This window comes from Hyla sarda, chromosome 2 (genome assembly GCF_029499605.1).
Source record: "Hyla sarda isolate aHylSar1 chromosome 2, aHylSar1.hap1, whole genome shotgun sequence".
Taxonomy (NCBI): domain Eukaryota; kingdom Metazoa; phylum Chordata; class Amphibia; order Anura; family Hylidae; genus Hyla; species Hyla sarda.
In genome coordinates this window covers 226,699,710-226,714,924 of record NC_079190.1, presented here as the reverse complement: position 1 = coordinate 226,714,924, position 15,215 = coordinate 226,699,710, and the positions used below count along the sequence as shown (strand labels likewise).

The window sequence follows — 15,215 nt, the reverse complement described above, 5'->3', positions numbered from 1 at the left end:
CAACCTCGCAAACAGCGCCTAAACAATAGGAGCAATAGCAGGAGACGACCTCAGAAGAAGACGTGACCATCAGATTATTGGACGACGGACTCTGACACAAGTGCCTCGGATGACAATGCGAAAGATAAGGCAGCAAGCCAGCAATCTGAGCAGCAAAGAGGAACGAACCCCCCTTTAGGAGGAAAACCCGAAGGGGAGGAAGAAAGAGGAAGAAGCCTCACGAGAAGCTTCGTCAAGAAGAAAACAGTGACCTGGGACCAGGATTAATGAACGTCATTAACATATCAGGCGCAGACCTGTCACCAGAGTGTCTTTCAGTATTATCAAAAGGCCTCAATTTCGAAATATGTGAACCCTTCGACATGACTCAGTTCGAGATAGATCTCTTTAAAGGTGCACGTAAAATACAACTGCATAAATTCTACAGTAAAAAAGGAACCCAAGTCCATACTCAGTTAGAGAGGGAGAAAAGCCCTGTGTCCACTTGGATTCATTCCAGTTGGCGGCTTGAATGAAGAAGAGTGTATGCATATCAGGCTATTAGCTAATCTAGCTGATCCACCAGAGGAAGTCATGGAGACTACCCCTGAAGACTCTGAGAATCTAAGATTCACTAGCAGAAAACCATCTACGTTTAACCCCCCTCCCCCCCCCCATACCCCCCGGATCACCTCTTGACATATTCATACAGTCAGTAACCCATGATATGAAAAGTTTGATTTACCCTACCACACATAAAAACCTTACTTCAGAAGAACAGCGCATATTGAAATGGTTATCCATGCAGACCCATTTAATGGTTGTAAAGGCAGACAAAGGCGATTCTATCGTCATAATGCTGACATCACAATACGACAAAGAAGCAAAACGTCAACTTTCTGACCAGACGACATACGAACATCTAACATCAGATCCCACCAAAAAGGTTATGGACATACTTCGTTTGTTTCTTCGCAGGGCAGTAGAGATGGGGGTTCTCAGCCACTCCACCGCAGAGCGATTAATACCTTCAGCTCCAAAAAAAAACAGATGGTATATATTACAGAAGATTCATAAGTCGCGGACCGATCCCCCAGGGCGACCTATTGTCGCTGGGATCGGCTCCGCGACCGAATATTTGTCAAAATACATTGAGTGGCTTTTGTGTCCCCTCCTCCCCTCCATTCCTTCCTACTTAAAAGATTCTAGTGACGTTCTTCACTATTTACAGGATTTAGTTTGGTCAAATGAATACAGTCTTGCCAGTATAGACGTTGAGAGACTGTACACTCGCATCCTTGAACAAGCAGGTAAATCCCTTTTATTCATAAATTTCGTATGAGTCAATTTCCATCATTCTTAATAATAATTTTTTTCAATACGGCACCCAGTGGTATAGACAAAGGACAGGAACCGCTATGGGGACATCGATCTCGCAAACATTTTTCTTGCGGTTTTTGATTACAACTATGTGTTTTCCACTAAAAACACCTTCATCCAGAACATAAAGGGTTGCAAACGCTATGTCGATGACGTACTGTTGTTTTAGGAGGGGTCAGAAGATAGTTTTAGGACCTTCGTTGATTATTTAAATGCAAACACTATGAACATGCGTTTTACATGCGTGTTCAGTCAGTCATTTGAAATTTCTTGATATGAAGATACTAAACACACCCCATGGTCTGAAAACTGAGGGTTGCAGAAAGGAAATAGACCGCAACAGTCTTCTCCACTTTAATAGCTCTCACCCTAAACACACAGAGGGCTATCCCACTGAGCCAATTTATGCGACTTAAGAGGCTGAATAGCGAACAGGAATCGTATAATTTACAAGCAAATGAATTACAGACCCGGCTATTGGACCGCGGGTATCCTTTGGACACCATCCGGACTGCTTATGACAAGGTAGAAAAAATGAATCGGATGGATCTGTTGCAGTATAATAAAAATAAGAGGAAACAAGAAAGGAGCAATGAACGAAGGTTCACATTTTCATTTAAGAATACTCAAATGAATGAGGTCATAAATTCAACTATTAGACTCTATTGGAATATCCTGTCTACGGATGAAGACCTTAGACAGGTCACAGCACAACGTCCTTGTTACGATTCAGCAGGCTGGATGTGGATCCTCTGTGTCAGCGAGGGATTGGCGTGGACCGTGTCGGTGGACCGGTTCTAGGGTTGCTACTGGTTTTCACCAGAGCCCGCCGCAAAGCGGGATGGTCTTGCTGCGGCGGTAGCAACCAGGTCGTATCCACCGGCAATGGCTCAACCTCGCTGACTGCTGAGAAGGCGTGGGACAGAAGGACTAGGCAGAGGCAAGGTCAGACGTAGCAGAAGGTCGGGGCAGGCGGCAAGGTTCGTAGTCAATGAGGATAGCAGGAGATCTGGAACACAGGTTTGGACAACACTAAACGCTTTCACTGGCACAAGGCAACAAGATCCGGCAAGGAAGTGCAGGGGAAGTGAGGTAATATAGCCAGGGAGCAGGTGGAAGCTAATTAGGCTGATTGGGCCAGGCACCAATCATTGGTGCACTGGCCCTTTAAATCTTAGAGAGCTGGCGCGCGCGTGCCCTAGGGCGCGGAGCCGCGCGTGCCAGAACATGACAGCCAGTGACCGGGACGGGTAAGTGACTTGGGATGCGATTCACGAGCGGGCGCGTCCCGCTATCCGAATCGCATCCCCGCCGGTCTGACCGGGGCACTGCAGAGAGAGAGACGCCGCGAGCGCTCCGGGGAGGAGCAGGGACCCGGAGCGCTCGGCGTAACAGTCCTTTGATTACATACCATAAGAACACAACAATAGCTCACAAAGTCAAACACCATACTCCGTTACCCAGGGATAACTGGTTATCAAACCTCTCCCCCACTGGCAACTACCGTTGTGGATCTTGCAAATATAACACTGGGGCAAAATATCTCAACCTAGGAGGTTTTTCCATCACCGTCAAGCAGCTAATTACATGCAAGTCAACATTTGTTGTCTATTTCATGGCCTGCCCCTGCCAAAGATTCTATATTGGCAAGACAACGAGGCAACTTTGTGCCAGATTCCGTGAGCACAGGTATACACTCTCTAAAGGGATAGGTCCCCCCAGGCTGGCAGCACACCTTAGTGAGGTCCATAATAATAATATCGAAGTACTAAAGTTCGGTGGCATTGAACGAATTCCAATTCCTGATCGAGGTGGCGATAGAGAGAAGATTCTCCTCCAACGCGAGGCAAGATTTATTCTCAAGTGTAATGCTCAAGGCCCGGCTGGGCTGAATGAGTGACTTGATATGTCTCCCTTCCTAACTAATTAATAGTTAATTTTCTCCAGCACTATTTCTCTCTTTTTCTCTTCTTTTTTTGTACTAATATTTATTAATACACTATTTTTTGTATTATTTTTTCTGGTCTACTTATTTCACTAGTCCCTCTTTTTATAATTATTATTATCATAGTGAATCGCAGCTTTTCTATTATGTCACGTAATGTATAGCTATTGGTGTTCGTGCTGTATGGTTCTCCTTGGTTTCTGGGTTCCTATTTGCTTGAATTACCTTCTTGCTTTAATTACTTTTTTGATCCAATTTTGGACCCGTAGTTTACATGTATCTATGGTTATTCACGTTTCCTGCAGACACCTTTTATAAGGTAAGCGCGATGACGTGAACGTTGAGGCCAGAAGAAGGACGTTCCTACGTCTGAAACAGCCGGCGTAGCCTTTGAGCGCCCCTTATCGTCTCCATTCATGCCGTGGTGATCCCGGACTCGGAGCCCGTAGCAGCTTACAAGCAGTGAGTTCATACTATCTCTTTGTTTCTGCATATATTGATACTTTACCTAGTGCTGCGTATACACTGAAGTGAGTCCGGACGCTCCCAACAGTTGCCTCGCGGTATTGTATGTTTGCCTTCCCCATCTATTTGGTTTGCTATCTGGTGTACTCTCTCCTTGTTGGATTTTCTAATTTACAAATCTGTTTAAAGGGGAACTCCGGTGCCAGAAAGTTAAACATATTTGTAAATTACTTCTATAGAAAAATCTTAATCCTTCCAGTACTTATTAGCTGCTGAATGCTACAGAGGAAATTCCTTTCTTTTTGGAACACTGATGACATCACGACCACAGTGCTCTCTGCTGACATCTCTGTCCATTTTAGCAACCGTGCATAGCAGAAGTATGTTAAGGGCAGCATGGTGGCTTAGTGGTTAGCACTGCTGCCTTGCAGTGCTGGGGCCTTGGGTTCAAATCCCACTAAGGACAACAATAAACAAAGACTTATTATTATTATAATAACGTCAGCAGAGAGCAGTGTGTTCGTGATGTCATCAGAGAGCATTCCAAAAAGAAAAGAATTTCCTCTGTAGTATTCAGCAGCTAATAAATACAGGAAGGATCAAGATTTTTTTAATAGAAGTAATTTACAAATATGTTTAACTTTCTGGCACCAGTTGATTTAAAAAAGAAACAAAAAAATTGTTTTTCCACCGGAGTACCCCTTTAACTTTTTGGCACCAGTTGATATGACAAAAATTGTACCCCTTTAATTAAGGTTCTTCACCAGCTTCTCTGACAAATACACAGACTTGCAGGGTTCCTACAGTGCCACAATATTAAGACATCTGGCTATTTGCTGTAAAGTCCCTTTATCTTTGTTTCTAGTCTGGCAACCAGTACCATTACATTGGCACCATGGTCCATTACTGACCATTTCTGTGGATGAAGGACAGCACCAGTGCTTTACTATAAGCTGATACTGCTCACAACATAGACTACAAATAATGTAAAAATAGAAATTGAAACAAGGTTTGTATTCTCAAAGCAGTAGGGTCAGAACTCTTTGATAGGTATCTAACATTGTATTATAAAACATATTCAGCATTGCTGCAGAGTATTTCTATGTTTAATATGAAATGCAGTTCTAATATGAAATGCAGTTAATATGAAATGCAGATGCACCGATGCACAAAGCTGCAGTAACTTACAGGAAAACGGTCACCAGTTCCCCTGCACTATAACCTGATACACCGAGTTATAGTGTGGGTGAACACAAGACCGATGCGGGGTCTTGGACTGCTATACCTACCTGCAGTCTGGAGCCCCACGTCACGTGAGCGCTCAGTAGGCACTAGGCTTATGAATATTTAAATCTAGCCGGCGGCCGGCCTCAAAGTGCAAGTCAACACTAGAAGAGGGGGACCTTTGGAGGAGTGGGGCTCCAGACTGCAGGGAGGTATAGCAGTGCGAGACCCCGCATCGGTCTCCTGTTCACCCACACTATAACCCAGTGTATTGAGTTATAGTCTGGGGCAGGGGTCGGTCACCCTCATTCCGGGACAATGCAGTGACCCGGAATGATCTGAGCCCGTGAGCTGCCGTCATGGCGTCGTCGGTTTACTTACCTGCCCTGGTGCCATCAGAGCGGAGTCTCTTCTTCCGGGGCCGCGCGGAGCCTCACTGTCATGTGACAATGTAACGTCACATGACAGTGACGTCGCCGGCCTGTGCCTCAGTCGAGGAGCGCTGCCGGGAGAGGAACATGCCGCTGCCATGGGGTGCGGGGTTAAGTTACCCCTCACCCCATGGCAGCGGTAGCGTTAACCCCTCTCCCCAGTGCATTAACCCCCCTCTCCCCAGCCCACCCGAGGCCTGGGCCCCAAAAAAGCCCACCCGAGGCCTGGGCCCCAAAAAAGCCCACCCCAGGCCTGGGCCCCAAAAAAAGCCCACCCCAGGCCTGGGCCCCAAAAAAAGCCCACCCCAGGCCTGGGCCCAAAAAAAGCCCACCCCAGGCCTGGGCCCAAAAAAAGCCCACCCCAGGCCTGGGCCCAAAAAAAGCCCACCCCAGGCCTGGGCCCAAAAAAAGCCCACCCCAGGCCTGGGCCCAAAAAAAGCCCACCCCAGCAAAAATATATTTTACATTGTTAAGTGAAAGTCCTTTTTTTCTTCAGATTGACAGCTGACTGCACGATCCTGTATATATAGCATTCAGGTAAGAAACAATATATGCAGTGCTATATTTGTTTTAAATGTCGCAATGGTTTTGCGGCTCCCATTTTTTTTGTTTTTTTTTGGGAAACGGGTCCAAGTGGCTCTTTTTGTCTTAAAGGTTGCAGACCCCTGGTCTGGGGAAACTGGTGACCGTTTTCCTTTATGTTACTGCAGCTTTGTGTCATCAGTAACATTGTTTTAGCCTGAAAGAGATGGCCCAAGTGAAATACAACTTACCCCCTATCCACAGGATAGGGGATATGTTTCTAATCGCAGTGGGTCAGACTGCTTGGACCCCCTGCGATCTCCTGAACAAGGATATGGGCTAAGTTGTATTTTACTGAACTACTCCTTTGATTTGGCCAATGTTCCTTTTTTTTTTTGCTCATTATTTAATTTGAAATAGGTTTGTTACAATCTTTTTTAGGGGAGATGCTCATTCACATTTATTCCAACCTTTTTTTTTTTTTTCACTATATTTTACTCTCCATAGGGGACAAATACATGCAATCTTTCGATTGAAAACACTGTTTAAAGGTGTACTCTGGTGGAAATTATTTTTTTTTAAATCAACTGGTACCAGAAAGTTGGACAGATTTGTAAATTACTTCTATTTACAAATCTTAATCCTTATTTTTCAGCTGCTGTATACTACAGAGGAACTTCTTTTCTTTTTAAATTTCTTTTCTGTCTGACCACAGAGCTCTCTGCTGACACCTCTGTCCATGTCAGGAACTATCCTAAGCAGGATAGGTTTGCTATGGGGATTTGTTACTGCTCTGGACAGTTCCTGGCACCAGTTAATTTAAAAACATAATAATAATAATAATGTTTTCCACCAGAGTACCCCTTTAATGTTATGCCATAGCCAAGGCTGTCTGTATACTCAGAGCGCCTGAAGGACCGGCACCAGTTTTATGATGCTTTTAGATCCCGCAAGTTATGATCGTGGGATCTAAAGGGTTAATTCTGGACATCGGCATGATCCCCAATGCCTGACATTAGCAGTGAATTCTGGTTGTCGATAGCAACCATTACTTACCACCTGTGAAGTGAGCTCACTGGCAACGCTTCATGAGGTAAATATATGTCATTTTGCGTTAACATATTCTTGTCTCTGTCTCTTAATATGTATCTTTCTACAACTAAAGGACAGGAGGAGTTTTTTGTTCTGAATGTACTGTGGCTGGCACTGCTATGAGGTTAATGTGGCTGCACTTTTTTGAGGCACTGGGGCTGTCAATAATATATAGTAACACTGAATGGCACTGTTTTGGAAGCCTTGTTATGGGGTGCAGTAGTTGACGCTAGTATTAGGGAATAGTAGCTGACACTATTATGTCATACTTGGACAATCCTATGAATTGGGTTAAAAAAGGGTTGAAGACCCTGGGTATTTTTGGGGCATTCCTGGGTTGTCTCGGGGCAAGGCTTAATTCAAGGGGAATTCCGGCCATAGACATTTTATCCCCTATTCAAAGGATAGGGGAAAAGATGACTGATCGCTGGGGGCCCATTGCTGGGATCCCCGCGATCTCCGTGCAGCACCCGCATTCTATGCCGGGCGGATGCTCCAATCTCGAAAACAACTCTGTTTCTGGGACTGGAGACGTGACGTCACGCAAATGTCTATGGCCCGAATACCCTTTTAATGTATAATTTTTGCCTTCTGAGATACTGTAAAGTATGTTATGCTGTTACTTTAGTTATGACTTTTACATTTGCCCTGTTATCTAGCTACTGCAGATGGCATTATTATGAGGTACTGTAACTAGCTGTGGTTTACAGGCATTGGGGGACATGTATCATTATTTGTGTATGGTAGAAGCAATTTACCCCTTTTCCCGAATTCTAAATTATGTGCAGAAGCGCTAAATTTATCAATCAAGCGCAATGAGCTTCATAAATTGCGAGTAAATGTAGTCATCTCCTCAATCCACTCTTTGGAAAATAGAATCGATGATTTAGTGCATCTTGCTACGTTAAGTCCAAGATGGCTTATATTTGCGCAAAAAAAAGAGCTCTTGCGCCAAAATTTTTGGTGTAAAGGAAAAGTACGCAGTTAATAAATCCATGTGTACTATAGATGTCACTCCAAGGTACCCTGATTCAGCCACATCTGGAAGACATGCTCTACCAAAACGTGCGCAAAAAAATGCGCAAAAAAAAGGTCTTGCGCAAAATTTTGCACAAAAAAATACACACAAAACAGGGGTAAAATCTTTGATACATGTCCCCCATTGTGTCTACCATTGTTTTGTGCTTGGAAGGAGAGTGCTGTGGGAATACCGTGGCTATTACTACTGGCTAGATAAAAAGTTATGGTGTTGTGCCGAGCATGCAGTTTTTGCATCTTCAATATATAGATATGCACATATATTCTTGTGCAAACAACACGACAAACAGGAACGCCAACCTAACAGTGCACACCCAAATAGTATGATAGTGTAATAGAGCTTTATTAGTAACCATATAATACATATAATCACAGATGCTGGAGTTAGAAGCAATCTAAAAAGCTCATATTCTTGGGAACCTTGGTGATAACTGTGCATTTCTCTAATGTACAAGCTATCGGATGTGTTTGCCAGTGACTGCTCTCCCCCTGCTTGCTGGAGTTATTCACACGCTTACAATAGGAGCATTCCCTGCAGTGCAGCTTGACTCACCTATCATTCCTTTCAGGTTATACACATTCCTTCCTGTTTCTTCATTGGCTGACGCTCCTGCCATTATTGGCTTAACATATGTGTCATGGATTAGAGCTTTCGTATCTTCCTCCTTAACTCCCATGTACATGTAGGAAGCAGTGTGGAGTCTCGTATCAACAGAAGAAGACGCAGCTTTCTGCAATTATAACATTTTAATGTTTTACAGCCTCTTTTTTCATTGGAATTGTCCGTTTTTTGCTACAATGGATTTATCTGGATAATATGCAGCAACTGTGGGAGAAATGGCTCTTTGGCATCAAGGATACTTTCTAAAGTCACCCGAATAGATAGGATACTGTGATACTGGAACCTGGATTACCTGTGTTTATATATTGGGAGCAGGAAGTGATGAGGAGAGCACTATCCCTACTGAATATGTGGCGCTGTACAACTAAGTTCTTCCACTTTTGAATCCTGGTAAAGTAAAACACATATTCAGATTACATGGAACATATTTACTATGACTGTTCATTTGTTTTGTAGAGTAACCATTATATTCTGTAGCCTGATCAAATATCTCACACTGTATGAATAATGTTATGCATGAGAATTCTTATATTTCTTTAATATAGAATGAAGATACAACACCCCTCTTAGAAAGCTATCACTGTTAGTGAACTCCCACAAACAAGGATGGATCAGTATCTCAGCCATTGTGTGCACTGCTTATGTACTACTGATACTTTACACATATGCCCCCTATTTATTGTTTATATGGCTGTCAGCACTAGTGACAAGAAAACCTGTTGAGCGGCATTGGCCATATTCGAATTCGCTATTTTTCACGAATATATAGACAAATATTCGTCCTATATTCGCGAATTTCACGTATTTGTTATATTCGCGTATTCGTTATATTCGCATATGTGAATATTTGCATATTTGCGTATTCGAGGAAGAAAACAGTGAGGGGGTGGGCAACTTTACTATTGGTTGCTAGGGATGTTGTTGATAGCCTCTGACAAGTGTATTTGCATCATTCTAATTGGCCCACAAGTGAAAGGAAGGAATATGCGAATATTCACCTATGCGAATATGCAAATATGCGCATATGCGAATATTCACATATGCGAATATGCGGAAAAACTAATATTCGCAATTTCGAATATATAGCAAATATATTCGCAATATTCACAAATTTGCGATATTTGAGATAAAAATTCGAAATGCGAATATTCGCGCCCAACACCGGTCTGCCCTAACTTAATCTAATCTAAATATACCAACAACTGCCCCTACTATCTATGACCCTGGGAAGTTGGACATGATCATATCCAGTGAATCATCTTTAGGAGTAATACATTTGTACTTTGGCCTCTGACTGGTTACATGAATATATTTATATGACATATCATTGTAACAACTTCCTAACAATCAAGGATCTTGGAAATGATATTGGGCTGGTTTCACACACAATATATTTAGTGTTTTGTATTTTGCAGTCGGAGGTTACTTTAGAGCAGTGTTCCCCCATGATGCATTATGGGGGTTATAGTTTTGCCAGGGGTTGGGGGAACACTGCTTTAGCATTTATAGTGAAATTTAAAAAGTAATATATAAAACTGTTCTTGGAGTTTGTATGTCTTTTTTGAGCCATTGTCTTTTTTTTTTTTTTTTTCAACACAGCATGCTATGGGTATGTTGTTATTAGAGATGAGAGAACTTACAGTAAATTCGATTTGTCACGAACTTCTCGGCTCGGCAGTTGATGACTTTTCCTGCATAAATTAGTTCAGCTTTCAGGTGCTCCGGTGGGCTGGAGACTCTTTCCTAGGAATGTATCCACCTTTTCCAGCCCACCGGAGCACCTGAAAGCTGAACTCATTTATGCAGGAAAAGTCATCAGCTGCCGAGCCGAGAAGTTCGTGACGAATCGAATTTAGTGTAAGTTTTCTCATCTCTAGTTGGGATCTCTCAGTGAGACTCTCACATAATTCCCATAGAAATCTCCTCTCAGTTATGCTGACACTAATGCTGAGAAGTGTTTGATTTACCCCGTCAGACACTCCAGACTTTACAGTGAATGGGATTCTGCAATGATATAGAACATAAAAGGTTGAACAATTATCATTTAAACCTATTAAAAACAATTTTTATGACAAAATATAAAAACAGTAACAATATACCCACAACCCCCTCCCATAGCATTTACGTGTCTAGGTAAGATACAATGACCCCACTCTTTCTTTTTCAATACGCTGTTTAGTCCACCCCAAAAACTGCACATTCTTAAAGTAGTCTTCTTTGTCACTAGTGATACTGCACCGCGAGTGACATTTCAATGAACCCATTTTATATTATGATTCAGTCTAAGAACATTATAGGAATGTTATATTAAATTACTGACATACTTTGTACTGGTTGTTTAGTAATTTATTATTATCTGGTTTATAGGCTTGGCCAGAGACATTGCATTGTATGTCTTTGCTTTACATGAAAGCTTTCAAACGTTTAAAGGGGTACTCAGGTGGAAAACATTTTTTTTAAATCAACTGGTGCCAGAAATGTAAAGAGATTTGTAAATTACTTCTATTAAAAAATATTTGTCCTTCCAGTACTTCTTAGCAGCTGTATGATACAGAGGACATTCTTTTCATTTTGAATTTCTTTTTTGTCTTGTCCACAGTGCTCTCTGCTGACACCTGATGCCCGTATCAGGAACTGTCCAGAGCAGGAGAAAATCCCAATAGCAAACCTATACTGCTCTGGACAGTTCCTGAAACACAGAGGTGTCAGCAGAGAGCAATGTGGACAATACAAAAAAGAAATGAAAAGAGAAAAGAATTTAAAGATTTTTAAATAGAAGTAATTTACAAATCTGTTTCACTTTCTGGCTCCGGTTCATTAAAAAAATTGTTTTCCAGCGGAGTACCCCTTTAAGTGAATCTCTACCTTTTGAGCAATATTGGGTCACAATGGCTCAGATTTATCAAATTGTGTGAAAGAGAAAGTGAAGAGATTTTCCCACAGCAACCAATCACAGATCAGCTAACAAGCTCTGGTAAAGTGAAAGCTGAGCTGTGATTGGTTGCTGTGGGAAATCACTCCACTTTTTCTCTCACAAAGTTTGATAAATCTGGGCCAATGTGTACTATGGGAAAAAAGCATTTTTACAATGTCTTGTAAAGCACTAGTGGGAGGATTTATCAAAACTTGTGGAGAGGAAAAGTGGAGCATTTGCCCATAGCAACCAGTCAGATTGATTCGTAACCCCTTGTTTTTTAAATCAACTGGTGCCAGAAAGTTAGGCTGGGTTCACACTACGTTTTCTCCCATACGGGAGCGCATACCTGCCGTATGCGCTCCCGTATGGGAGAAAACGTAGTGTGAACCCAGCCTAACTTTCTGGCACCAGTTGATTTAAAAAACAAAAGAGCTAAAACCTCGCGCTCTCGTATGCCTTCGTATGCGCTCCCGTATGTCATTCATTTCAATGAGCCGGCCAGAGTGAAACGTTCGGTCCGGTCGGCTCATTTTTGCGCCGTATTCGCTTTTACAACCGGACCTAAAACTTTTCACTCCGGCCGGCTCATTGAAATGAATGACATACGGGAGCGCATACGAAGGCATACGGGAGCGCGAGGTTTTAGCTCCCCCCTGCCGTATGCGCTCCCGTATGGGAGAAAACGTAGTGTGAACCCACCCTTAAACAGATTTGTAAATTACTTCTATAGAAAATTTTTTTTACCCTTCCAGTACTTTTTAGAAGCTGTATGCTACAGAGGAAATTAATTTATTTTTGAATTTCTTTTTTGCCTTGTCCACAGTGCTCTGTGCTAACACCTCTGTCCATGTCAGGAACTGTCCAGAGTAGCATAGGTTGCAATGGGGATTTTCTCCTGATACGGGCATCAGGTGTCGGCAGAGAGCACTGTGGACAACACAAAAAAGAAATTCAAAAAGAAAGGAATTTCCTCTGTAGCATACAGCTACTAAAAATTACTGGAAGGGTAAAGATTTTTTAATAGAAGTCATATAAAAATCTGTTTAACTTTCTGGCACCAGTTGATTTAAAAAAATGTTTTCCACCAGATTACCCTTTTAAGGACCAGAGCATTTTTTGCACATCTGACCACTGTCACTTTAAGCATTAATAACTCTGGGATGCTTTTACTTATGAATTTTATTCCGAGAAAGTTTTTTCGTTACATATTCTACTTTAACATAGTGGTAAGTTTTTTTTTTACTTTTGGAAGACATTGGAGGGCTTCAAAGTTAAGCAGAAATTTTCCAATTTTTCACAACATTTTCAAAATCAGAATTTTTCAGGGACCAGTTAGACTTGAAGTGAATTTGAAGGGCCTTCATATTAGAAATACCCCATAAATTACCCCATTATTAAAACACCACTCAAAGTATTCAAAATGGCATTCAGTAATAGCAGCAAAGTGAAGGAGAAAATTCATAATCTCCATTTTTTACACTAACATGTTCTTGTAAACCCATTTTTTAAAATTTTACAAGAGATAAAAGGAGACAAAGCCCCCCAAAATGTGTAACCCAATTTCTATCGAGTAAGGAAATACCTCATATGTGGATGTAAAGTGCTCTCTGGGTGCACTAGAGGGCTCAGAAGCAAACGAGCGACAATGGGATTTTTGCTGAAGTTTTGCTGAGTTTTGCTGAAATGTTTTTTGGGGGCCATGTCACAATTAGGAAGCCCCTATGGTGCCAGAACAGCAAAAAAAATAAATAAAAAATAAATAAATAAAACACATGGCATACTATTTTGGAAACTACACCCCTCATGGGTACAGTGAGCCTTAACACACCACATCTGTTTGACGACTTTTCAGTAAAGTCGGATATGTAAATTAATTTTACTAAACTGCAGTTTCCCCCTCAAATTTACAAGAGAAAATGCCCCCCAAAAGTTGTAGCCTCATTTCTTCTGAGTATGGAATGTGTGGACGTAAAGTGCTCTGCATGCGCACCCCATGTGTCCCCATGTGTGGACGTAAAGTGCTCTGCATGCGCACTACAATGCTCAGAAGAGAAGGAGTCACATTTTTTAGGGGGCATGTCGCATTTAGGAAGCACCTATAGTGCCATAACAGCAAAAAGAAAAAAAAAACACATGGCATATACTATTTTGGAAACTACACCACTCAAGGCATGTAACAAGGGGTCCAGTGAGCCTTAACATCCCACAGGTGTTTGACGACTTTTCATTAAAGTCGGATGTGTAAATGAAATTTTTTTTCACTAAAATGCATTTTTTCCCCCCAAATTTACCAAAGGTAATAGGAGAAAATGCCCCCAAAAACTTGTAACCCCATTTCTTCTGAGTATGGAAATACCCCATATGTGGACATAAAGTGCTCTGCGGGTGCACTACAATGCTCAGAAGAGAAGGAGCCACATTTGTTGGCTTTTTGAAAGCAGATTTTGCTGAAATTGTTTTTGGAGGACATGTCCCATTTAGGAAGCCCCTATGGTGCCAGAACAGCAAAAAAAAACACACATGGCATACTATTTCGGAAACACCACCCCTCATGGAACAAGGAGTACAGTGAGTCTTTACACCCCACAGGTGTTTGACAAATTTCTGCTAAAGTTGGACGTGAAAATGAAAAATTAGATTTTTTTCACAAAAAGGCTAGTGTTAACCCAAATGTTTCATTTTCACAAAGGGTAATAGGAGAAAAAGCCCCCCCCCAAATTTTAACCCATATGTGGATGTATAGTGCTTTGTGGGCGAACTATAATGCTCAGAAGAGAGGAAGCGCCATTGGGCTTTTGGAGAGAGAATTTGTTTGGAATGGAAGTCGGCGGCCATGTGCATTTACAAAGCCCCCATGCTACCTCCCCCCACATGTTACCCTATTTCGTAAACTACACGCCTCACAGAATGTAATAAGGGGTGCAGTTAGCATTTACACCCCACTGGCATTTGACAGACCTTTGGATCAGTGGGCTGTGCAAATGAAAAATAAAATTTAGCATTTTCATGGGCCACTGTTCAAAAAATCTGTCAGACACCTGTGGGGTTTCACTGCACCCCTTGTTACATTCCTTGAGGGGTGTAGTTTCCAATATTGGGTCACATGTGGGGAGTCCACTGTTCTGGCACCATGGGGGCTTTGTAAACGCACATGGCCTTCAATTCCAGCCAAATTCTCTCTCCAAAAGCCCAATGGCGCTCCTTTTCTGAGCCCTGTAGTGCGCCAGCTGAGCACTTTACCTCCACACATGGGATATTTATATAGAAATGGTGTTACAATGGTGTTACAAATTTTGGGGTGCTTTTTCCTGTTACCCCTTGTGAAAATGAAAAATTTGGGATATCCCCACAGCAGGAGTCCGTTACTGGCCGACGAATCGGGACGATCTTGAGGTGGCATCAGTGCCACCTCACTCCTGCTGCTAAAGGGTGATAGGTGACGTCTCGGACGGCACCTATCACCCTTTTTTATCCAGGTCAACGGGGACCCGATTGACCCAGAATCGACGCAAATTGCTGAATGATTTCAGCAGGCATTCAGGTCCGGTCCCCTCCTGGTGACCAACAGGGACCGGAATTCCCACGGGCGTCCTTAAGTAC

General features: G+C 42.4%; 1 protein-coding gene across 8 annotated transcripts in view; it reads left to right on the top strand.

Moving 5' to 3' along the window:
* Positions 1-15,215, top strand: part of LOC130355796 (merlin-like) — an 87,016-nt gene that overhangs the window by 10,115 nt on the left and 61,686 nt on the right. For 2 of the 8 annotated variants that reach the window (XM_056556484.1, XM_056556485.1), the window contains exon 2: positions 8,838-9,088. The gene's annotated coding sequence lies outside the window, so the exon portion shown is untranslated. Of the gene's footprint in view, positions 1-1,252; positions 1,290-3,609; positions 3,767-5,920; positions 5,962-6,992; positions 7,040-8,659; positions 9,089-15,215 lie in introns of those variants that run through there. The other 6 variants (XM_056556481.1, XM_056556479.1, XM_056556478.1 and 3 more) reach the window with 6 other exon arrangements.